We start from the raw sequence: 25,076 nt of genomic DNA, 5'->3' as shown, positions 1-25,076 counted from the left end.
ACCGCGGTGCATGGATGGGACGTGGGTATCCTGACAGTGGCATATCCAGGGGGGGCAGCCAGGGCATGTGCCCCGGGCACAGCCGACAGGGTGGCGCCAGCGGGCCGCCTGATGATGCAGCGGTCCAAGGAGGCTCCTCGTCCTGTACTGAGCGGTCACAAGGTACCGCTCATTACAGTAATGAATATGCGGCTCCACCTCCCATAGGGGTGGGGCCGCATATTCATTACTGTAATGAGCGGTAACGGTGACCGCTCAGTACAGGAAGAAGCTGCCGGCGACGGGGAAGCAGGGACTGCACCGCGCCAGGAGCAGGTGAGTATAACGGGGAGGGGAGTGCAGCGCGATATTCACCTGCTTCTCGTTCCGGCGCCGCTCCGTCTTCAGCAGTGACGCTGAGGTCAGAGGGCGCGGTGACATAGTTAGTGCACGCCCTCTGCCTGAACGTCAGTGCTGAAGATGGAGCGGCAGCTGGAACGAGGAGCAGGTGAATATTGAAAGTGCCGGGGGCCTGAGCAATGGAGAGGTGAGTATGTGATTTTTTTTATTTATCGCAGCGACAGCAAATGGGGCAAGTGTCTGTATGGAGCATCTTATGGGGCCATAACGTTTGTGCAGTACTATATGGGGCAAGTGTCTGTATAGAGCATCTTATGGGGCCATAACATTTGTGCAGTACTATATGGGGCAAGTGTCTGTATAGAGCATCTTATGGGGCCATAACGTTTGTGCAGCACTATACGGCGCAAGTGTCTGTATGGAGCATCTTATGGGGCCATAACATTTGTGCAGTACTATATGGGGCAAGTGTCTGTATAGAGCATCTTATGGGGCCATAACGTTTGTGCAGCACTATACGGCGCAAGTGTCTGTATGGAGCATCTTATGGGGCCATAACATTTGTGCAGCACTATAATGGGGCAAGTGTCTGTATGGGGCCATAATCAACATTTGTGCAGCACTATATGGGGCAAGTGTCTGTATAGCGCATCTTATGGGGCCATAACATTTTGTGCAGCACTATAATGGGGCAAGTGTCTGTATAGAGCATCTTATGGGGCCATAACGTTTGTGCAGCACTATAACGGGGCAAGTGTCTGTATGGAGCATCTTATGGGGCCATAACATTTGTGCAGCACTATAATGGGGCAAGTGTCTGTATGGGGCCATAATCAACGTTTGTGCAGCACTATATGGGGCAAGTGTCTGTATAGCGCATCTTATGGGGCCATAACATTTTGTGCAGCACTATAATGGGGCAAGTGTCTGTGTGAAGCATCTTATGGGGCCATAACGTTTGTGCAGCACTATAATGGGGCAAGTGTCTGTATAGAGCATCTTATGGGGCCATAACGTTCATGCAGCACTATAATGGGGAAAGTGTGTGGAGCATCTTATGGGGCCATAACGTTTGTGCAGCACTATATGGGGCAAGTGTCTGTATGGAGCATCTTATGGGGCCATAACGTTTGTCCAGCACTATATGGGGCAAGTGTCTGTATGGAGCATCTTATGGGGCCATAACGTTTATGCAGCACTATATGGGGCAAGTGTCTGTATAGAGCATCTTATGGGGCCATGACGTTTGTGCAGCACTATATGGGGCAAGTGTCTGTATGGAGCATCTTATGGGGCCATAATTAACGTTTGTGCAGCACTATATGGGGCAAATATCTTTATGGAGCATCTTATGGGGCCATAATCAACGTTTCTACCAGCACTATATGGGGCAAATGAATCTATGGAGCATCTTATGGGGCCATAATCAACGTTTCTGCAGCACTATATGGCGCAAATATCTTTATGGAGCATCTTATGGGGCCATTATTAACCTTTATGCAGGATTATATGGGGCTCCTGATTCAATATGGATATTCAAAAACACTTAACCTACTGATGTCTCAATTAATTTTACTTTTATTGGTATCTATTTTAACATTATGGGGATTCAGGAATGTACCTTGGCTTGGTCATACAGTTTCAATAGAGTTAAGGTTCAAATGGGGGAGTTTTTTTTGGGGGGGCGCCAAACTGATCCTTTGCCCCGGGTGCAGGGAAGGCTAGATACACCTCTGTATCCTGACCCGAACTCAGCAGCCTCATAGCATGTATGAGGATAAAGATAAATAAAGATGTTTCCCAATCATATATACTTACTTTTTATTTTTCTATCAATATAGCCATGTGAGGGCTTGTTTTTAGTGGGACAAGTTGTACTTTTGATTGACAGGATTGGTTTTACCAAATAGTGTACCGGAAAATGGGAAAAAAATTGTGCAGTGAAATTATAAAAAAAGAGGAATTCTACAATTGCTCTTGGTAGTTTTCATTACCATGTTCACCAAATGCTAAAACTGACCTGCCATTATGATTCTCCAGGTCATTACGAGTTCGTAGATACCAAACATGTATAGATTATTTTTTATTTATCTGGTGAAAAAAAAATCCAAAGTTTGTCAAAAGAGAAAAAAGAAGTCATATTCTGAGACCCGTAATGTTTCCATTTTTTGTAATCTGAGCCTGGGTGAGGGCTTATGTTTTGCATGCTGATCTGGCGTTTTTATTGATACCACCTTGGTGTAGATGTGATCATTTTATCTCCCATCATTGCATTTTAAAGCAATGTTACAGCGACCAAAAAAAAGTAATTCTGTCGTTTTTTGATTTTGTTTCGCTTTACGACATTTACCGATCAGATTAATTCTTTTTATGTATTGATAGATAGGGCGATTCTGAACGCGGCAATGCCAAACATGTGTATTTTTTTATTTTACTGTTTTATTTTGAATGAGGGGCGAGTTAAACTTTTATATTTTTTTTTTAAAAACTTTTTTTTCACTTTTTACTAGCTTCAATAGTCTCCATGGGAGTCTAGAAGCTGCGATCATTCGATCGCCTGTGCTACACAAAGCAGGGCAGTGCAGCCTTGCTCTATGTAGCAGAAATGCTCACTATGAGTGCTGACCACTGGTTGACGCTCATAGCAGAGCAATGACAACCATAGGGGTCTGCTGAAGACCTTGGGTTGTCATGCCAACCCACTGGCGACCCACAGTCATGTGACACGAGCACCGATGGGTGTGGTTTGCAAAGTGTGCATGTTAAGTGTCGCTGTCAGATGGCGATCATAGCTATCTGGCAATAACAACCACAGGGGTCTCCTGCAGACCCCAGATTGTCATGCCAACCTATCTGTGACCCGCAGTCATGTGACAGGGGTGCCGATGGTTATGGTTTTCTGCGCACTTCCGGCGTATTCATGTTAACTGCCACTGTCAGAGATTGACAGCGGCATTTAACACGTTAACAGCTACGGGTGGATGGCGATTCCTCCTGCATCTGTTAGGGGAACATGAGAGTTGATCAGATCAGCTTTCACGTGCCCCTATCAGCTGTCATGTGCCGAAAAAGGTGCGGGCGCATCGCCGAAGCCCGCACCAAACAGGGGGAGGCATCCTATGACGGACACTGCATGTCTTTAGGTGTTAAGGGGTTAATAAATGTAAACAGTGTATATTATTGCATATATATTCACAGTACCAACTGTAACATGAATGTCTTGACCAGCCAAATTGTCCTTAATCCTTCCAAACAAACCCTCCCAGAAGGCAGCTACCAATGCTTCATTGTTCCAACCAAGTTTGGAAGACAGGGTGCGGAACCAGATAGAATTCCTGCTTACAGAAAGACCTCACTGCCACAGTCTGAGAAGGGAAGTTGCAGAAGACACACAACCAGATTCATCGAAGAACTTACGGAAAGCCACCAAGAAGGCCTGCAGATCAGAGGTCGCAGGGTCCCCTCTCTCCCACAATGGGTTGAGCCACACTAGGGCTTCTCCTGCTAGGTGGGACATCAGGAATCCCACTGTAGCGCAATCAGAGGAAAGCTGATAGGCCATCATTTTATAGCGCAGAGTCCTCTAGTTTAGGAACCCATGGCACTGCTTAGGATCACCGTCGTAACGTGGTGGAGCAGACAAACGAAAATTAGCTCCCGATGCATAAGTTGCAGGCTGAGTAGTCACGGCCACAGTTGCTGCAATTTGGGCTACAATGGATAAAGCAGCTGAGGTCAGGGCTTCAAGATGGGTATTCATTGTCCACAGATGCAACAACAGTTTTTAATGCTGATCTCGCTGGCGCTACATCTCTTTTTACAACCCCAAGTGAGAAGGGGCATTAGAATCAGCGGGGTCCACAGCTTGAGCAAACTGCCACACACATGGATCGTGGACTCCTGATAGTGGAGTTAGTCTTGCGCTGCAGGTATCCGCCAGGTTTCACTCCTGGGCAGTCCACAATACTGCAGAAGCTGACCCCAAGGGTCAGGATCACAGTCATGAACAGAGACTTGGAGTCACTGGCAGGACAAAATTTGGATAATGGTTCTGGTTCAGACAGTGCGGATTCTGGAACAAAAGAAAGGACCAACACTGGTACTGATTCAGGTATTGCTGGAGCTGCTGCAGGCTCAAGTTTCAGGTTCAGGTACCGCCAAAATTATTTCAGGCTCGGGGACCGCCGGAGCAAATTCAGGTTCCGGGACCGCCAGAGCAGTTTCAGACTCGGGTACCACCGCAGCTTTTTCAGGTTCACACAACTCGGGTTTCAGGAACAGGTTCTGGTTCAGATGACATGGGTTTCAGGGACAGGTACTGGTTTAGACAACACAGGTTTCAGGAACAGGTCCTGCTTCAGACAACGCCGGGGACCTGGTAACTGACTAGTTGCAGAACACTAACTAAATCAAGGTGGTTGCTAAGGCACCTCCCTACTGGGGAGAATGCCTTATATTCTTAATGCCTGGGGAGTGTGTGCGCGTGGACTAGGTGCGCCACTGGGAGACTTATGTGAAATGCACAGGCCCAGAGAGACAGGAAGCCATAGCAGGAAAGGGTGAGTCTGTCGTATAGCTAGGGCAGTGAGTATGTTGGAGTCATTGCTGGGAGAAAGTAGAGGGACCATGCAGGGACACCAACATTAGCGATACATAAAAAAACCTTTTCATTAATTCAGTTGATGGTCTGCAACTTTAAATGACATTCCCATATCCTGAGACCAGTTTCTTTCCACATCAGCAAACAACAAGATTACAAGTGTAGTAAGCCCTGACCTTTTCATGTTACTGCATATGTAACGTTTCTAGAACTAAAACAATGGGAGGACTTCAGTAAACTTCACATAGGATACACTCACATTGCTGTATGCATCATTTAGGAGACACTGACACTGCTGTGTATATGTCACATAGAAAAAACTGAAACTGCAGTATCCATCACATAGGATAAACTTACTCTGCTGCAAATACCACATAGGAAACACTGAGACTCTGCTGTATACATCCTATAGGAGACACTGAGAATGATGTACCGTATATACATCAAACAGCAGACACTGAGACTGCTGACTGTACATCACATATGGTACACTGAGGCAGCAGTACACATCACTTAGGATACGCTGAGACTACTGCATATACATCAGATATGATGAAGAAACTTAGACTCTGCTGAATACATCACATAGGAGACAATTAAACTGCTGTATACAACACATAGGATACACTGAGACAGTTGTGTATAAATCACATAAGAAACACTGAGACTCCTTTACATCATCACATAGGCTGTGACTTCTGTATATAAATCACATAGAATATACTGCGACTAGTGTATACCTCATATTGGATGTACCGCTGATGCAGCTTCAACGGGGACCGGAGGTGGAGGGGGGCCCCTGCAGGGTGGCTAATGAGGGCGATCTGGACTGTTTCTCTGGCCCCAAGGCCAGATTGCCCTCATGTGTGGTGGGCAGGGAGCAATCCCTGCAACTCCACTCCACTGCCATTTCCTCCTGTAGGCAGTGGAGCTGCAGGGATCTGTCCTTTGCTTCCTGCCCGGTGCTTTTTGTCTGACACAGGTGCATGATTGGATGATTTCGGTATTGAGCACCGGCGATGGTGCTGCTCGGGGAGAGAGAGTGCAGTGAGGTAAATGGTGGTATTTGCTTTTTTATTAACTATACATTGGAGGAAGGTGGGAGAGAACAATGATTGGGTTGGTGGGGAGAGCGATGATGGTGGTGGTGGGGAGAACAATGATTGGGAAGGTGGAGAGGGCAATGATGGAGGTGGTGGAGAGGGTAATGATGGAGGTGGTGAAGGCAATGATGGGGTAGTTGAGAGGGCAATAATGGAGGAGGTGGGAGAGTACATTGTTTGGGGTGGTGGAGAGGGCAATGATGGAGGGAGTGGAGAGGGCAATGATGGAGTTGGTGGAGAGGACAATGATGGGGTTGGTGGAGAGGGTAATGATGGAGGTGGTTGATAAGGCAATGACGGAGGAGGTGAAGAGAGCAATGACGAGGGTGGTGGAAAGGGCAATGACGGGGGTGGTGGAGAGGGCAATGATGGTGGTGGAGAGGGCAATGATGGAGTTGGTGGAGAGGACAATTATGGGGTTGGTGGAGAGGGTAATGATGGAGGTGGTTGATAAGGCAATGATGGAGGAGGTGAAGAGAGCAATGACGAGGGTGGTGGAAAGGGCAATGACGGGGGTGGTGGAGAGAGAAATGATGGTGGTGGAGAGGGCAATGATGGAGGTGGTGGAGAGGGCAATGATGGAGGGGGGGGAGAGGACAATAATGGGTTGCGGGGGGAGGAGGACAATAAGGGATGTGGAGGATTGGGATGGGAGAAGGGTGACTTATTATGGACTTATGAACAGGGGGAGAGAGAGGATGTTAGATATGGATGTAAAATGAATTGGGTGGTGGAGGAGGGTGCTAAGCCCTATAGCATCCTCCTCCATCTCACAATTCATTGTGATACTATCTGGGACTTAGAATGTATTGGGGAGTGGAACAGGAGAGAGTAAGGTGCATATGACCCTTTATAATGAATTGAAAGGTGGGAGAAGACGCTGTCAGGGACTTGTAATGAATTTCGGAGTTGGCGAAGGATGCTCAGTACCTGATAGCATCATCTCCCACCCCCAAGTTCATTATGATGCTGTCAAGGACTTATAATGAATAGGTTGGTCACAGAACAGTGACTAAGGCTGTGTGCACATGTTCATGATTTGCAGGAGAAAATTCTGCTGCATGTCCTAATGTGTTGGCAGGAAGAAAGCTGACTAAAATACATTTATTTTTTTCCACATTTTTGCCATGCTTTTGGTGCATATTTTCCCCCACTCGTTAGTACGGGTGATATACGCTGCAAGAATTGACGTAATGCAGATTTTAATTTTCTGCAAATCTGCAAGGGAAAATAAGCGACATGTGCATGAGACTTCAGGGATCTCGTTAGCTTTGCTTGTACTGTAAAACCTTAAATACTTTATGTGTGCACATAGCCTTAAAGTTAATTGGGGAGTCACAGACACTGAATAATTTATATTATTGGGAGGTTGAGATTATAGTTAATGGACGGCACAGTGCTGCTTATCACTATTTTTAATGGTGGGGTGCATATCTGTATTCAGGGGGAGACAGATGTATGTATACAATGTATGTGACCTTGATATTTTCAGGGCTGCAATGATCCTGACGAGTCGTGGCTGGGAGATGTTGACATGAAGTTCTGACCAGATGGAGAAGAAACAGCAGAAAACGTCTGTAATTAGACGACACATCAGCGGTAAGTTCCTGGATGTAAATATTATTATGCATCTGTTCTGTATGACTTACCTTATTCTGCATTCTCACATTTGTGTGAAATGTCCATGTGCTTGCGGACTTTTTTTTATCAGAAGGCACACAAACTCGTATAGTTTTCTAGGTCCATTCACACATCCGTGAAAATCACGGATGTGAGAATGAGATCCGTGAGGTCAGATAATGTTTTCTTTTGATCTGATTTTGATGATGATAAAAGGACATGCTCAATGCATCTGTAAGAGCGCACAGCACACTGACACTGAACACGGATACAGGAATGTAGCCTTATTATGTATAGCACAGTCCCTTAGTATATATTATACTCATTTATTATGTATAGCACAGTCTGTTAGTATAGTGTACTCACTTATTATGTATAGCACAGTCCCTTAGTATATAGTGTACTCACTTATTATGTATAGTGCCGTATATAATAAAGAACAGATCTGTACCTATTGGTCTATTCTTGAGAATGAAACGGATTTGTTCCACGGATGTTGTCTTTGTGAACCAGGCCCGGGACCTTAAACAATGGTTCCAGGATCGAGGATATAGCATGAGGACCATTAGAAAATGCTATTCCCATGCCAGGGGAACCCCTCATCACCAACTCCTTACCAAAACCGATCCCAGTGATCTGACAGGACACTTAAAGGGACACTGTCACCTGAATTTGGAGGGAACAATCTTTAGACCTAGGGGCGAGGTTTTCGGGTGTTTGATGCACCCTTTCCTTACCCGCCGGCTGCATGCTGGCTGCAATATTGGATTGAAGTTCATTCTCTGTCCTCCGTAGTACATGCCTGCACGAGGCAAGATTGCCTTGTGCAGGCATGTACTACGGAGGACAGAGAATGAACTTCAATCCAATATTGCAGCCAGCATGCAGCCGGCGGGTAAGGAAAGGGTGCATCAAACACCCGAAAACCCCGCCCCTAGGTCTAAAGATTGTTCCCTCCAAATTCAGGTGACAGTGTCCCTTTAAACAGATTTTGCCTGACAGACCATTCCTGACAGCAATGAGAGGTCGTAATCTCAAGTACCTGCTTGTTAGGAGCCACTATGTAGCGAGACCATTAAATCCATTTGGGGCAGGTCCTCAGAGATGGGGGTGTTATCCTTGTGGATCCTGCTTGGCCTGTAGAAACATTGTGCGAGCCACTACATTTACATCGGCAGATGGAGTTAGGGACTACCAGATTACATGCTATATATCGTTTAACACCAGCTATGTGGTATATTATGCTGTGTGCACATGTAATCTAATTTATGTTGGCCTTACCTTCCAGGAGCTTTGCATCAGAGTCAGGGAATATGTGAGGGACATTAGGGCGGCTAGGGACATGACTGATATCTCAGATCTAAAGACTATCCCATGACATTTCAAGTTGTGCCATAACTGTGATCCACAAGCGCTTAGCATCCGTGGCATTGACAGGGTTCATCTGGGTATTAGGGGCGGTGATCTCAAGAAAACACTGGTGCAGATGGAATGTCGCTGGATAGTCTCCCTTGGAACCATGTCACCTAAAGGGCTGAATAAGAAGCTCTCTTTTGTACCTTTTTGAAACATCTTGGTTGGGTATCCCCTCTGATGCATTTAATTTGTCCAGTTTCTCCAATCTCTGTAAATATAGCATTTTGTCCCTCTTCTGTCTCCTGTTTTTAATTTGGTTGCTGCTTATTAATTTTATCTTTTATGCTTATATTCAGTACATATGTATTGGACTCTTGCTGATGAAATTTCTTCATTCGAGGGACTCTTTGTCAATCTGCTCTATCCCAGCACAATTCATCTGGGATTGCATTTGAGCGCCATCATAAGAGATCAAGACGGATGCTGAAGAATGTATCAACATGAAAAAAATATTCTACAATCACCATTGTACTTACATATACATATTGTATGACACTTTGTTGGACATTTGTGTGTTCCGTACGCTATGGCTCAGTGTGATTTAATGTTGTTCCGCTGTGGTTCTATGCTGGATACTTACAGCACTTTTGCCCAAACTGTAGCCAGTATGTAAGATGGCGGCTGCGGTGTGCACATGAGCAGTGGACTCGGACTGCGCACATGCCCCTGATGGCGTCCAATCAGTGGGGAGTGGGTCACTTACGTCATAGGAGGGACTTCTCTCCCTGACTCTCTCCTATACTGGGACTGCCGGATGTGACCCGGGACCCGCCTCTCATGCGCTCCATGGAGCGGTGCTGATTACAATCAGCTGTTTGGGAAAGATAAAGAACCCCCTTGATGTAGCAACTCACACAAGCCTCCAGAGGAAGCAAATACTGTGAAACGTGCGTCGGGGCCAAGGACTCAGTGGGCACCATATCCACATGGGTAAGCACTGTATGTAGGACTTTCACAAGCACTCTGCACTTTACTGTAGCGCTAACAATTTTTGCCTGTTAAATTGAGATTTTGTCTCTAACTGGGAAACGGTATGGTTGAGAGACTCACTGTGAGTTTGGTTGTACAATAAGCTGCACGGGCATATATTCTTTATTCTGTGTACTCCATGAATTGAGTGTTTTTTGCTACACAGTGCAAAGATAGAATTATATGGTACCGCTGTCTCTGTTTGTTGTGTCATCACCAATTATCAATCACTATTACTGAGATTTTAGATTTTTTTGTGTACTGTTTAATAAAGTTATATTTTTTACTAACACAGGTATTTTGGAATATATTTTGGGGTGTAACACTCCGGGTCGCTATAGGTATAATAACAAAGAAGACTAAATAATATATTTATATTTATGTATGTGTGTATATATATATCTCTGTAGCTTTCTTGCCATAAAAGGGGGTGCACTGACACATTTCTTGGACAAAGGGGCCCCAAGCTGTCAGTGTCCACCCCTACTGAGACTGATGTACAGTACAGACCAAAAGTTTGGACACACCTCTTTTAAAGATTTTTCTGTATTTTCATGACTATGAAAATTGTACATTCACCCTGAAGGCATCAAAACTATGAATGAACACATGTGGAATTATATACTTAACAAAAAAGTGTGAAACAACTGAAATTATGTCTTATATTCTAGGTTCTTCAAAGTAGCCACCTTTTGCTTTGATGGCTGCTTTGCACACTCTTGGCATTCTCTTGCTAACATATGTTAATTCATAGTTTTGATGCCTTCAGTGTGAATGTACAATTTTCATAGTCATAAAAATACAGAAAAATCTTTAAATGAGGTGTGTCCAAATTTTTGGTCTGTACTGTATATACATCAAACAGAAAGACACTGGGACTTCTGCATAGGAGGTACGAGTGGGACAGGAGAGCAGAGTGCACTAATTCTGCCAAAAATTGTTAATTCTGCCAACAAGGAATGTACTGACTCTGGCATTGGCCAATGTCAGGACGTAATCCAGCATTTTGTGCACCACAGCAGTGTTAAGTTGTGAAAGTTGCACGTATACACATTTTTTCATGGACAGTGGCTTAAAAAAATGATGTGGCTGGTGACGCAAGCACTGTTTTCCATCGGGAATCTGCCCAAGAGCAAGGGCAAATTACATTGCGGGCTGTAACCCCTGATTTAAACCTCTGACCTTTCTAATCTTTTCGGTTCAGTGGGCGGTTCTATCAGTGACTTCGTAGCTTTTATTGTATAAGTGTGTATACAGAGATAGCTGTCAGCCACTGATAAGACCTTCCACTGGACAAAAAATACCAGAAACACCAAATGTTTACATAATTAAAACAAAGGTTACACTGAATCTTTTCTCACAAAACTATACAGACCAAAAGTTTGGACACACCTTCTCATTTAAAGATTTTTCTGTATTTTCATGACTATGAAAATTGTACATTCACACTGAAGGCTTCAAAACTATGAATTAACACATGTGGAATTATATACTTAAAAAAGTGTGAAACTAAAAATATGTCTTATATTCTAGGTTCTTCAAAGTAGCCACCTTTTGCTTTGATGACTGCTTTGCACACTCTTGGTAATCTCTGAATGAGCTTCAAGAGGTAGTCACCGGGAATGGTCTTCCAACAATCTCGAAGGAGTTCCCAGAGATGCTTAGCACTTGTTGGCCCTTTTGCCTTCACTCTGCAGTCTAGCTCACCCCAAACCATCTCGATTGGGTTCAGGTCTGGTGACTGTGTAGGCCAGGTCATCTGGCGTAGCACCCCATCACTCTCCTTCTTGGTCAAGTAGCCCTTACACAGCCTGGAGGTGTGTTTGGGGTCATTGTCCTGTTGAAAAATAAATGATGTTCCAACTAAACGCAAACCGGATGGAATAGCATGCCGCTGCAAGATGCTCTGGTAGCCATGCTGGTTCAGTATGCCTTCAATTTTGAATAAATCCCCAACAGTGTCACCAGCAAAGCACCCCCACACCATCACACCTCCTCCTCCATGCTTCACGGTGGGAACCAGGCATGTAGAGTCCATCCATTCACTTTTTCTGTGTCGCACAAAGACACTGTGGTTGGAACCAAAGATCTCAAATTTGGACTCATCAGACCAAAGCACAGATTTCCTCTGGTCTAATGTCCATTCATTGTGTTCTATAGCTCAAACAAGTCTCTTCTGCTTGTTGCCTGTCCTTAGCAGTGGTTTCCTAGCAGTTATTTTACCATGAAGGCCTGCTGCACAAAGTCTCCTATTAGCAGTTGTTGTAGAGATGTTTCTGCTGCTACAACTCTGTGTGGCATTGACCTGGTCTCTAATCTGAGCTGCTGTTAACCTGCGATTTCTGAGGCTGGTGACTCGGATAAACTTATCCTCAGAAGCAAAGGTGACTCTTGGTCTTCCTTTTCTGGGGCAGTCCTCATGTGAGCCAGTTTCTTTTGCCACTGCACTTGGGGACACTTTCAAAGTTTTCCCAATTTTTCGGACTGACTGACCTTCATTTCTTAAAGCAATGATGGCCACTAGTTTTTCTTTACTTAGCTAATTTTTTCTTGCAATAATACAAGTTCTAACAGTCTATTCAGTAGGACTATCAGCTGTGTATCCACCAGACTTCTGCACAACACAACTGATGGTCCCAACCCCATTTATAAGGCAAAAAATCCCACTTATTAAACCTGACAGGGCACACCTGTGAAGTGAAAACCATTCCCGGTGACTACCTCTTGAAGCTCATCAAGAGAATGCCAAGAGTGTGCAAAGCAGTCATCAAAGCAAAAGGTGGCTACTTTGAAGAACCTAGAATATAAGACATAATTTCAGTTGTTTCACACTTTTTTATTAAGTATATAATTCCACATGTGTTATTTCATAGTTTCGATGCCTTCAGTGTGAATGTACAATTTTCATAGTCAAGAAAATGCAGAAAAATCTTTAAATGAGAAGGTGTGTCCAAACTTTTGGTCTGTACTGTATATCAATCAACTCAGCTGTGACAGCTTTATAACATGGTGCCTGCAGATTGGACAGCTTTTCATTTTGACAGGTTCACTTTAAGGTTGAAACAAAGAAAACCTGACAGTTGATATTCAGCCAGAAATGTTAGGCTATGTGCCCACGTTGCAGAAAAGAAGCAGATTTATTCGCATCAAAACTGCACACCCTTGCCAATGAAAATGCATGCACATTTTTATGCGTTTTTGATGCCTATTTGACGCTTTTTTCAAGCGTTTTTTTCAATACAAGTCTATGGCTGCGGAATCACAGCGATTCCGCAAAATTAATAAACATGCTGTGTATTTTTCCGCGATGCGATTCCGCTACAATTGAAATTAATGGGATGCGTTTTGTTAGCGTTTTTTAAGCCACAGTGGAAAAACGCGGCAGAAACGCTTTAAAAATGCAACGTAGGCACATAGTCTTAGACTCTGAAATGCTGCAGTGTTTCAGAAAAAATATACTGTTAAAAGCCACTAAGGTCCAACCGCAAGGAAAACTAGTCGGTAAGGTGGCTCTCCCCATGTGCTCCCCTTGAGTTACACGTCTCTTCCTCTCACGCAGAGTGAGATTTGTTAGTAAAGGGAACCAGGCAGGGAGCAGCGGCTTTTAAAGTATCTTAAACCTATCTTATCTTTGAAACACTGCAACATTTCCAAGTCAAACATACCTGGCTCAGATCATCCAACCAGTATCTGATACATACTACTTGTGGTCCGTGCAGCCTGTATTAGTTTGTCAGATTCCTTTTAATACTGTGATTAAATGACAGCAATCAATCTAAGAAATGTCTACCGTATATACTCGATTATAAGCCGACCCAAGTATAAGCCGAGACCCCTAATTTTGCCAAGGCTGGAAAATGCAGCAGCTACCGGTAAATGTCAAAAATTAAAATAGATACCAATAAAAGTAAAATTAATTGAGACATCAGTAGGTTAAGTGTTTTTGAATATCCATATTGAATCAGGAGCCCCATATAATGCTCCATACAGTTCATGATGGCCCCATAAGATGCTCTATACAAAATACACCCCATATAATGCTGCACAAATGCTGATTATGGCCCCATAAGATGCTCCATACAGACATTTGCCCCACATAATGCCGCACAAATGCTCATTATGGTCCCAAAAGATGCTCCATACAGATATTTGCCCCATATAATGCTGCACAAATGCTCATTATGGCCCCATAAGATGTTCCATATAAAAATGTGCCACATATAATGCTCCATACAGTTCATTATGGCCCCATGAGATGCTCCATATAACAATGTGCCACATGTAATGCTCCATACAGTTCATTATGGCCCCATAAGATGCTCCATATAACAATGTGCCACATGTAATTCTCCATACAGTTCATTATGGCCCCATAAGATGCTCCATATAACAATGTGCCACATATAATGCTCCATACAGTTCTTTATGGCCCCATAAGATACTCCATATAACAATGTGCTACATATAATGCTCCATGCAGTTCATTATGGCCCCATAAGATGCTCCATATAACAATGTGCCCCATATAATGCTGCACAAATGCTGATTATGGCCCCATAAGATGCTCCATATAACAATGTGCCACATATAATGCTCCATACAGTTCATTATGGCCCCATAAGATGCTCCATATAACAATGTGCCACATGTAATGCTGCTGCTGCAATAAAAAAAAATATATGACATACTCACCTCTCGTCACTGCTCCTCAGCGTCCCGTCTCTCCACACTGACTGTTCAGGCAGAGGGCGGTGGGCAGACTAATACATCATCGCGCCCTCTGACCTGAACAGTCACTGCAGAGGACGCGTAAGACGGAGCGGCGGTGGAACGGGGAAAGGTGAATATGAAATTCTCACCTGCTCCTGGTGCGGTCCCTGGCAGCTTCTCCCGGACAGATGGTCTCCGGTGCCGGCAGCTTCTTCCTCTGTTCAGCGGTCACTGGTACCGCTCATTACAGTAATGAATATGCGGCTCCACCGCTATGGGAGTGGAGTCCATATTCATTACTTTATTGAGCGGTACCACGTGATCGCTGAATAGAGGAAGAGCTGCGGGCGACGGAGACCATGGGACATGCAGGTACCACGCCAGGAGCAGGTGAGTATGTGACCGTCGTCGCTCCCCCTCACCCGCCGACCCTCCCGCCCCATGACTCGAGTATAAGCCAAGAGGGGCACTTTCAGCCCCAAAAAATGGCTGAAAATTTCGGCTTATACTCGAGTATATACGGTAATACTGCAACATTTATGGAAAGAGCCAAAAGCCAAAATAATATAAATAATTCCGCCTACTGATTAATAAAACTTTTTTCTAAAAATAAACCATAATAAAGCCATGTAATGCTACCATGTAATATATAAAATCTATTTCTGTATAGATGGCTGTGATATAAACATCAATGAGATAAAAATAACCCCTGTGCAATAACATTGTTTATTTCAGTACCATGGACAAGGTATTTACTATAGGCAGAATATTTTATTAAACTGTGACATACTGTAAATGTAACATTATTGGCAAATAATAGCTGTTATGGAACATAAGTACAATACTTTATTATTTTTCAACCTCTAGATAAATGCATTGTTTGAAATAATGGTTTACATGGGTGCAGGATTCATTTTGTCCAAGTTAATCCTCTGCAGTTTACAAATCTTTCTAAAACCCCTAATATTCAGCAAGGCTAGTTCAAAAGTCAGCTTTGTATGTGTTATAGCCATACAGTAAAACTACTTTTTTTTTTTTTGCTTAAATAATGCAAATACTTGGTTTCCTTATACTTACTAAATACATGAGTCGAAATGGCAGATTTTTCTGTGCTGCAATAATATGTTTATTCTGAAACTTTTTAATTCATCTTGATAAAAGTGACTAATTACATAATGGTCCTTGCTTTATCTAGTACTTATATCAAAATTAATTGTATTAGCTTGCAAAAAAACATATTGCAGTTGCACACATTAAATTATCACAAGTTTATATGCTATTATAATAAACATAAAATATGAACACAATAAAAATTGTGTTCTCATTTCTAATTTACAGAATACTGATGCATCTGCTGCACAAGCTGTAGTCACCGGGGATCCATTTAGATTACACATATTATGAATATGATGATTATTTCAGTAATTCAGTAAGAAAACAAAGGCAGCAATATTCCAAACCAAAACGTACAAGTTACAGACATAAATATATTTTTTTAATTGTCTAAAATTTTACTTAAATTGATATTAAATAATACTTATTAAAGAGCAAATAAGGCCTAATAAAGGAAATTGTGACTTATGTATCAGTTGACATTCACTGTTATTATAAAGTGAATTTGGGATGCCTTTCATTTTTGAACATTGACAGTTTTTACACTGACCATTGAACCTCTACAAGAGGCTCATAGTTCTTTTTCTTTGTTATTTGGGTTGACTTTTATTTTTTATGTTCCTAACTAGAGATGAGCGAACCTTTCAAAGTTCGGTCCAGTTCAATTCGCTGAACAACTAGAAGGTTCGCCGAACGTGTTTGATGACGGTTCGACGAACGTACCCAAACCCCATTAGATTCAATAGCAGATAAAACAAAATGTATGCACAACACCTTAAGGGGTGACAAAAATTTTCCCAAACAGCTAAAATTAGGGGTAGACACCAAGAAAACTGGCATCAATTGACCCACAGTAGAAATCTTCAAATGGCACAGCAGCAGTCAGCCATGACCCATGCATGAGGCATCAGGGTCTGGGCCAGCATTTACAGCTTGGAATTGACATTTTAATGAGAACCTGGTGGGTGATGTAAGTCTTCATAGCTGGGAGACATGATACCTCATGCAACACCTCCAATTTTTTTTTAAATTCCAGCCATATTCAGATGGCACAAACATCAGTTTCATACAGTACTACTGGTAGAAAAATGTAAGGAAAGTGACACAGGTATTTAACTGATCAATTGACCCACAGTTGAACCTTTTATAATGGCACAGAAGCAGTCAGCCATGACTCGTGCATGAGGTATCAGGGTCTGGCCCAGCATTTACAGCTTTGAATTGAAGTTTCAATTAAGATGTGGATGATAATGTGGCGGTGTAAGCCTTCTTTGCTGGGAGCTCAGATACCTCATGCAACAGCTCTATTTTCTTTTAGTTTCCTAGCCACATTCAAGTGGCAAAAACATCAGTTTCAAAGACTACTATTGGTAGAAAAATTTAAGAATAGTAACAGGTATTTGACTCCTCAATTGACCCACAGTAAAACATTTTATAATGGCACAGCAGCAGTGAGCAATAGGTCATGCATGTGGTATCAGGGTCTGGGCCAGCATTTAGACCTTTGAATTTTAGTTTAAATTAAAATGTTGTGGGTGAGGGACCAGTGTAGGGTGGATGTGCTGGGAGCCCTGATACCTCATGCAACAATTCAATGGTTTTTTCCCGAGTCCGACTCAGGTGGCACAAATATCAGCTTGGTATAGCACTAATGATAACAAAAATGTAAGGATAGTAACACTGGTAGTTGACTAAAAGTAAGTGCAGGCCTGCCAGACTGGGAGCCATACTGCATCGGGCACGACACATGAAGGAGGCCCAACCTGGAGTTCAAATATTTCCCAAAATTAGGAGCAGACAACAGGAAACATGGCATCAATTTACCTACAGCAGAAATTTGATAATTGCACAGCAGAAGTCAGCCATGTGCCATGAATGAGTTGTCGGGGTCTGGCCCTGCATTTAGAACTTTGAATTGAAGTTTCAATTAAGATGTGGAGGCTAAGGGTGCGGTGTAAGCCTTCTTATCTGGGAACCCTGATACCTCATGCAACACTTTTTTTTCCAGCCACACTCAAATGGTACAAACATCAGTATCATACAGTACCATTGGTACAAAAATGTACGTAAAGTAACAGAGGTAGTTGACTGAAAATGAGTGCAGGCCTGTCTGACTGGCAGCCCTACTTACACAGGCAACCCACCAGATGGAGACCCAACTTGGAGTCTCCACATTTCAAAAAATATTTGTCACACAGCACTAAAGCAGCATCAATTTCCACAGAGTAGAAATTGTATAATAGGCCTCTGACACACCTTCTACTACAGGCAACCCACCAGATGGAGACCCAACTTTGAATCTCCAATTTTTCAAAAAATTGTTTGTAACATCAGCAGCAATAGCAGGCACAGAAGACACCACAAAGATGGCACAGAAAGCAGTAACAATACATCAATACATGATACTAAAATTGAAAGGAACGGATGGCACTCACCGGTTAAAAAACTTCTTTATTCCAATACTTTAAAACATCGGTGTCGGGAGGTGTGTGACCAGTAGAAGCGCCACTGCAACGCGAAACAGCTGTCATCCATTCCACTCCTGCTCCCATCCTCCCGACGCCGATGTTTTAAAGTATTGGAATAAAGAAGTTTTTTTAACCGGTGAGTGCCATCCGTTCCTTTCAATTTTTGAATCCATTGTGGCTATTTTCTTTGGAGTGGCACCCCGGCTCACGGAGCACTTACTGCTGTATACATGCTTGCAGCATCAGTTCATGCAATTACCTGTGCACTGAGTGGGCTTCTCCGCTGTGCGGATTAACACTTTGTCAATACATGATGCTAAAAATGACACCATCGCCTAGTCTGCCCAATCTGCGACTGGGGTGCAAAAATCATCTGAGATATTTGACTTGTTCATTTTGATGAAAGTTAGGCAGTCTACAGTTTGAGGAGACATCCAGATGCGCTTATCCATCAGGACACTACCAGCAGCACTGAAGACACACTGAGAGAACGCTGGCTGCCAAGAATGACAAAACTTCCAAGGCGTGACAGGCAAGATCAGGACACTCTTCCATTTTTGAAGATCAAAAGGGTACAACCCCCCCGTAATGGCATTGACATTAAGCTCCAGATACTCATGCACCAACCTCTGCCATCGTTCATAAAGTGTCAGACTTGTACTCTGCTCTACTGGTGCACGGGCTGGTCTATAAAAAAAAAATGTGTTAAACGACTCACAGAAATTGCTTATGCCTCTTACAGTGAGTACGGAAAGTATTCATACCTCTTTAAATTTTTCACTCTGTTTTTCATTGCAGCCATATGGTAAATTCAAAAAAGTTATTTTTTTTCTCATTAATGTACACTTCTTTTGAGCTAGTACAGCCATGAGTCTTCTTGGGAATGATGCAAAAAGTTTTTCACACCTGGATTTGGGGATCCTCTGCCATTCTTGCTTGCAGATCCTCTCCAGTTCCGTCAGGTTGAATGGTGAACGTTGGAAGACAGCCATTTTCAGGTCTCTCCAGAGATGCGCAATTGGGTTTAGGTCAGGGCTCTGGCTGGACCAGTCAAGAATGGTCACAGAGTTGTTCTGAAACCACTCCTTTGTTATTTTAGCTGTGCACTTAGGGTCATTGTCTTGTTTGAAAGTGAACCTTCGGCAAGTCTGAGGTGCAAAGCACTCTGGAAGAGGTTTTCATCCAGTATACCTCTGTACTTGGCCACATTCATGTTTCCTTCAATGAGAACCGGTTGTCCTATCCCTGCAGCAGAAAAACACCCACATAGCATGATGCTGCCACCACCATGTTTCACTGTTGGGATTGTATTGGGCAGGTGATGAGCAGTGCCTGGTTTTCTCCACATATACTGCTTAGAATTATCACCAAAAAGGTCTATCTTCATCTCATCAGACCAGAGAATCTTATTTCTCATAGTCTGGGCGTCCTTCATGTGCTTTTTAGCAAACTTTATGTGGGCTTTCATATGTCTTGCACTGAAGAGAGGCTTCCATCGGCCACTCTGCCATAAAGGCCCGACTGGTCGAGGGCTGCATTGATATTTGACTTTGTGGAGCTTTCTCCCATCTCCATACTGCATCTCTGGAGCTCAGCAACATTGATCTTGGGCTTCTTCTTTACCTCTCTCACCAAAGGCCTTTTCCCATGATTGCTCAGTTTGGCTGGATGGCCAGGTCTAGGAAGAGTTCTGGTGGTCCACTGTGCTCTTAGGAACCTTGTGTACTGCAGAAATTCTGTTGGAACCTTGGCCAAATCTGTGCCTTGCCACAATTCTGTCTCTGAGTTCCTTGGCCAGTTCCTTTGACCTCATGATTCTCATTTGGTCTGACAAGCACTGTGAGCTGTGAGGTCTTATATAGACAGGTGTGTGCCTTACCAAATCAAGTCCTATCAGTTTAATTAAATACAGCTGGACTTCAAAGAAGGAGTAGAACCACCTCAAGGAGGGTCACAAGTAAATGGACAGCATGTGACTTAAATATGAGTGTATGAGCAAAGGGTCTGAATACTTTCCGTATCCACTGTACACTGTTGCCGCTCATGTTTTGACGATGATGCCTTGACGTTCCCGGGCTTGGACGTCTACAACTGGGATGCACAGTGTGTGACTCACTGATGTCTTGGGGAAAACCACTCGTAAGATTGTCTCCAAGCGTACTTCGATACTCCAGCATGCACACATCCCTTTTCAGGGGGGGAAGCATCTGACTAAATTTACTCAGTGGCAGCCGAATAGTCAGCACAATTTCTAACCCTAAGAATACAGGCATCTTGTTAAAGATAAAAAAAAGTTGCTTTGTCAGCTCACCCACATGTAGACAGGAATCTGGAGCATGGAAGACAGCGGTCCAGGAGGAAAACTAATCGATCATGAAGGAAGGTCCAGCTCCATGATATCCATAAAAATGATTTATTGCTACTATGTACTGTACATTCCCTGTTATGATCTGGTGGCCTAAGAGCAGCATGGGACGTACTCTGGGGAAGGTGGTACCTGTACTGACCGCAGACCCTGAACCTAACACCGCAACTAGAAGTAGCCGTGGAATGTACCTAGCGCTCCCTAGACATCTCGACACAGCCGGTGGACTAATTACCCCTAGAGATAGAAAAGGGAAAACTATCTTGCCTCAGAGAAAATCCCCAAAGAACAGGCAGCCCCCCACAAATATTGACTGTGAGAGGAGAGGGAAAAAACATACACAGACTGAAATGAGAATTTAGCAAAGGAGGCCACTTCTAGCTAAATAGAAAGGACAGGACAGAGTACTATGCGGTCAGTATTAAAACACTAGAAAATATCCACCACAGAAAATACAAAAACTCCACAGCTAACTAAAGACATGGAGGGTATATCTGCATCTCCATAGATACCAGCTTGGCTAAACAAATCCTTATACAGACCAAGCTGGACAAGACAAAACATGGAAAATAACTGAACAATAAGACCACAGCATGTGGACAGCAAAATCAAGGCCAGAACTTATCTTTGTTGAAAAGAACTGCAAAGCAGAAGAGACCAGGCAGGGATGTGAATCCTCCAGGATCAATGGACAACTGGCACTGACTAAAGGGCGAAGCAAGACTAAATAGCCCTGTCCAAATTGCAAAAAGTGAAAACACCTGATAAATGCTGTGATTCAGAGACAGTAGCGCTACCACTTACAACCACCGGAGAGAGCCCAAGAGCAGAATTCACAACAATTCCCATAGAGGGCTTTTGACATTTATGCTGATTGTATCAAAATGATTTTTTACATTTATTATGATTAAAACGTAATTTTTATGGATATCATGGAGCTGGACCTTCCTTTGTAATCGATACTGTTAACCTCTTTCTGACTTTGGATGGGATAGCATGTCCAACATCAGAAGCCCCGCTTTGAGGTGTGCTCCGGCGGTGAGCCCACCTCAAAGCTGCGACATGACATGTGCCACTACCTAATCTAGTTGTCAACATCTTGGGTTACACGCTCTCCCCTGCAAAACTTAACCTACTCCAGAAAGGACTATCATTCTGTCCTACTCCCAACTGGGAAAACTTCCAGCTGGAGAGGGACCTACAATGATTTTATTGTCTAGTGAGACTCAAGACTCACTTTGAGACTTTGGCAGGGAACTCCGAGAACAGAGTGTCTCCTAACGGGGACAACTCTGTTGCGGTGATCCCCCTCTCATCACTGGGACTAAGGAACCTTAGTTCCTTTAATCCACCGCAGACGTTGCATGCCACCGAAACATTTATCTCCTTTGTTGATAAAGACATTAAGGATTTGTCGCACCAACATCGTTTAGGTTTTTTTCCCACACATACAAACCTGACACCATCTGAGAAACAAGCCCTTACATCACTTCAGAATAATAAATCTATAATTATTAAACCAGCAGACAAGGGTGGGGCCACGGTCGTCATGGATCGTGCTCTATGCTCCAGTGAGATACTACGCCAACTATCGGACAGTAACACATATAGAATCATTTCAAGGGACCCCACTTTTGAGATCCGCAACAAAATTCAGTCAGTCATTAACACTTACACTGATAACGGCACAATAGACCAACAGACAGCCAAGTTCCTCTCTAATCCCCATCCAACAACCTCAGTTTTTTATGTTCTCCCCAAAATTCACAAATCTCTGACTAATCCTCCAGGCTGTCCCATCGTGGTATCCACAGACACCATACTTTCACCTCTCTCTGTCTTCCTAGAAAAGATCCTAACACCACTGGTTAGGACCACCAGATCATATCTATACTTTTGTATCATACCGGTTCTGAGTGTGCGGTTATTTTCAGTACATGACTATTTGGACAACATGGTCTGTTTTACCAGCACCTCCTTGATTTTGACCTGAGTGCACACCATTATTTCCCTTATGACTTTTTGCTTGGTGTAGCAACGGTCCACCAGATGTCGTCAGACACCTTTGCATATGATACTGCAACCGGTTTCAACATTCTTTCCCAAGTCTCCAACTCAAGCGAGTTCTTAAAAACCCTTCTCCATGAACTGAGGATGAGGGACTACGAGAAGGAGCGACGTAAGCTGCTATCCTACGATCTACATTGCATAACTTTGGCAGAATACCATAAACAGGGCAAGATCCCGAGGGGTCTTAGGTGCAATCTGCGCCCAAATCTTTTTCTCTGAAAACCCTGATTTTTGCAACAAGTATAAGAGGATATTGAACAAATGTTCTTTTGACATTATAATACTAACCACTGAATTCTTACAGAGCGCAATCACTGAAACAAAGGACAGTATCCAGGCCATAGAAACCCAACTGTCATCTACCTTGGCTTCTACTGACTGGACCAGCCTGAAAGATAAGACGGACAAGATCCTTGCGGACCACCAGAAGTTCTTACAAGAGAGGAAACAACAGACGTTCCAACGGGACAACGACGACTATACCCACAACAGGGTTTATAAATGGAGCGATACTTCAGGAAACAATCCATGGCATCGCCCGTACTAGCGCAACACAGGTTCCTTCAGCACGGAAAGCGACTCTTCCAGAGGTACCAGCAGACCCCGTTTTTTACCGAAGGGTCGCAGGGGAGGCTACCAGCGTACCGACCGACAAGAAGATCGAGAAAGAATGACAACCCGTTCACAGGTAAGATACCTAATCTAGTTGTCAACATCTCGGGTTACACGCTCTCCCCTGCGAAACTGAACCTACTCCAGAAAGGACTATCATTCTGTCCTACTCCCATCTGGGATAACTTCCAGCTGGAGAGGGACCTACAACGATTTTATCGTCTAGTGAGACTCAAGACTCACTTTGGGACTTTGGCAGGGAACTCCGAGAACAGAGTGTCTCCTAACAGGGACATCTCTGTTGCTGAGATCCCCCTCTCATCACTGGGACTAAGGAACCTTAGTTCATTTAATCCACCGCAGACGTTCCACGCCACCGAAACACTAATCTGCTTTGTTGATAAAGACATTAAGGATTTGTCGCACCAACATCGTTTAGGTTTTTTTCCCACACATACAAACCTGACACCATCTGAGAAACAAGCCCTTACATCACTTCAGAATAATAAATCTATAATTATTAAACCAGCAGACAAGGGTGGGGCCACGGTCGTCATGGATCGTGCTCTATACTCCAGTGAGATACTACGCCAACTATCGGACAGTAACACATATAGAATCATTTCAAGGGACCCCACTTTTGAGATACGCAACAAAATTCAGTCAGTCATTAACACTTACACTGATAACGGCACGATAGACCAACAGACAGCCAAGTTCCTCTCTAATCCCTATCCAACAACCCCAGTTTTTTATGTTCTCCCCAAAATTCACAAATCTCTGACTAGTCCTCCAGGCTGTCCCATCGTAGCATCCACATGTGAGGGTGATCTCTTAAAGTGAGATCTATATGATTGCTTGTACCTGACCAAATATAAGCTGAGTGCTAGCTTAGAGGCCCAGAATGTATCAAATTCACAAAGACGATACACACAGCCTCTCTCAGTGATGGCTTACAACAACTGGTTTATTCTGAACAAAGGAACATTCTAAAAACAGGAAATGGGGGAGGTCGCACAACTTCAGAATAGTTAGTGTCACTCTGATTGGTTCATTCCAAGCTTCATTTCCAACTTCACTTCCATATATGGTATTCAGTTTCTTTGTCCAGTAACGTCTTCACATTCCAGAAGTTCCTTCCAGTGTGCTGCTGAACAGGAAATAGACTCCATTTTGCTACACAATATCTGAACTGACTTATATAAGGTTTAATAATTGATTTCATTAGACATTTTCTCCTTCACAGTCCCCCCTAAATCAATTATTAACCTGATGTCACAATATGATATGACCCAATGATCGGTCAATGAATGCATAACACACAGAAAAAAGGGATGGAAAATGGGGAAAGGAAGGCCTTACCGATAGGGAAATGGGGAATGGTCACCACCTGAATTTAACCTGAACCTGTCCCTGCACTGCCCTAACGCCCTAAGTGGGTCCTTCCCCCCACCGCCAGGAACCTTGTCCCTCACTGTTACCTAACTCTAACCTGACTAGTGTACTGGCCGGCAAGGGATGCTAGCCTCACCACTGCAGATAATACACACAGGGGACAGTGACAAACACAAAAAGACAAGGAGAAAACACAGTACATGGATTGTGACATCTGAGCTGTCCATTAGACGACATTGTTAAGCTTTTACCCCCCTTGATACAGTCTTTATTCATGTGGAAATCAGATATATATA

The 25,076-nt window shown here is 43.5% G+C and overlaps 1 long non-coding RNA gene across 1 annotated transcript in view; it reads left to right on the top strand.

Moving 5' to 3' along the window:
- LOC143818459 (uncharacterized) overlaps positions 1-25,076 on the top strand; it is a 54,221-nt gene that overhangs the window by 18,067 nt on the left and 11,078 nt on the right. Inside the window, exon 2 of the long non-coding RNA XR_013224560.1 lies at positions 23,078-23,461. This is a non-coding gene — a long non-coding RNA (uncharacterized LOC143818459). The remainder of the gene's footprint in view (positions 1-23,077; positions 23,462-25,076) is intronic.

The sequence above is a fragment of the Ranitomeya variabilis genome, chromosome 3 (genome assembly GCF_051348905.1).
Source record: "Ranitomeya variabilis isolate aRanVar5 chromosome 3, aRanVar5.hap1, whole genome shotgun sequence".
NCBI classification, from domain to species: domain Eukaryota; kingdom Metazoa; phylum Chordata; class Amphibia; order Anura; family Dendrobatidae; genus Ranitomeya; species Ranitomeya variabilis.
The sequence above is the reverse complement of the archived record's forward strand: the minus strand, read 5'-3'. Positions and strand labels throughout refer to the sequence as shown.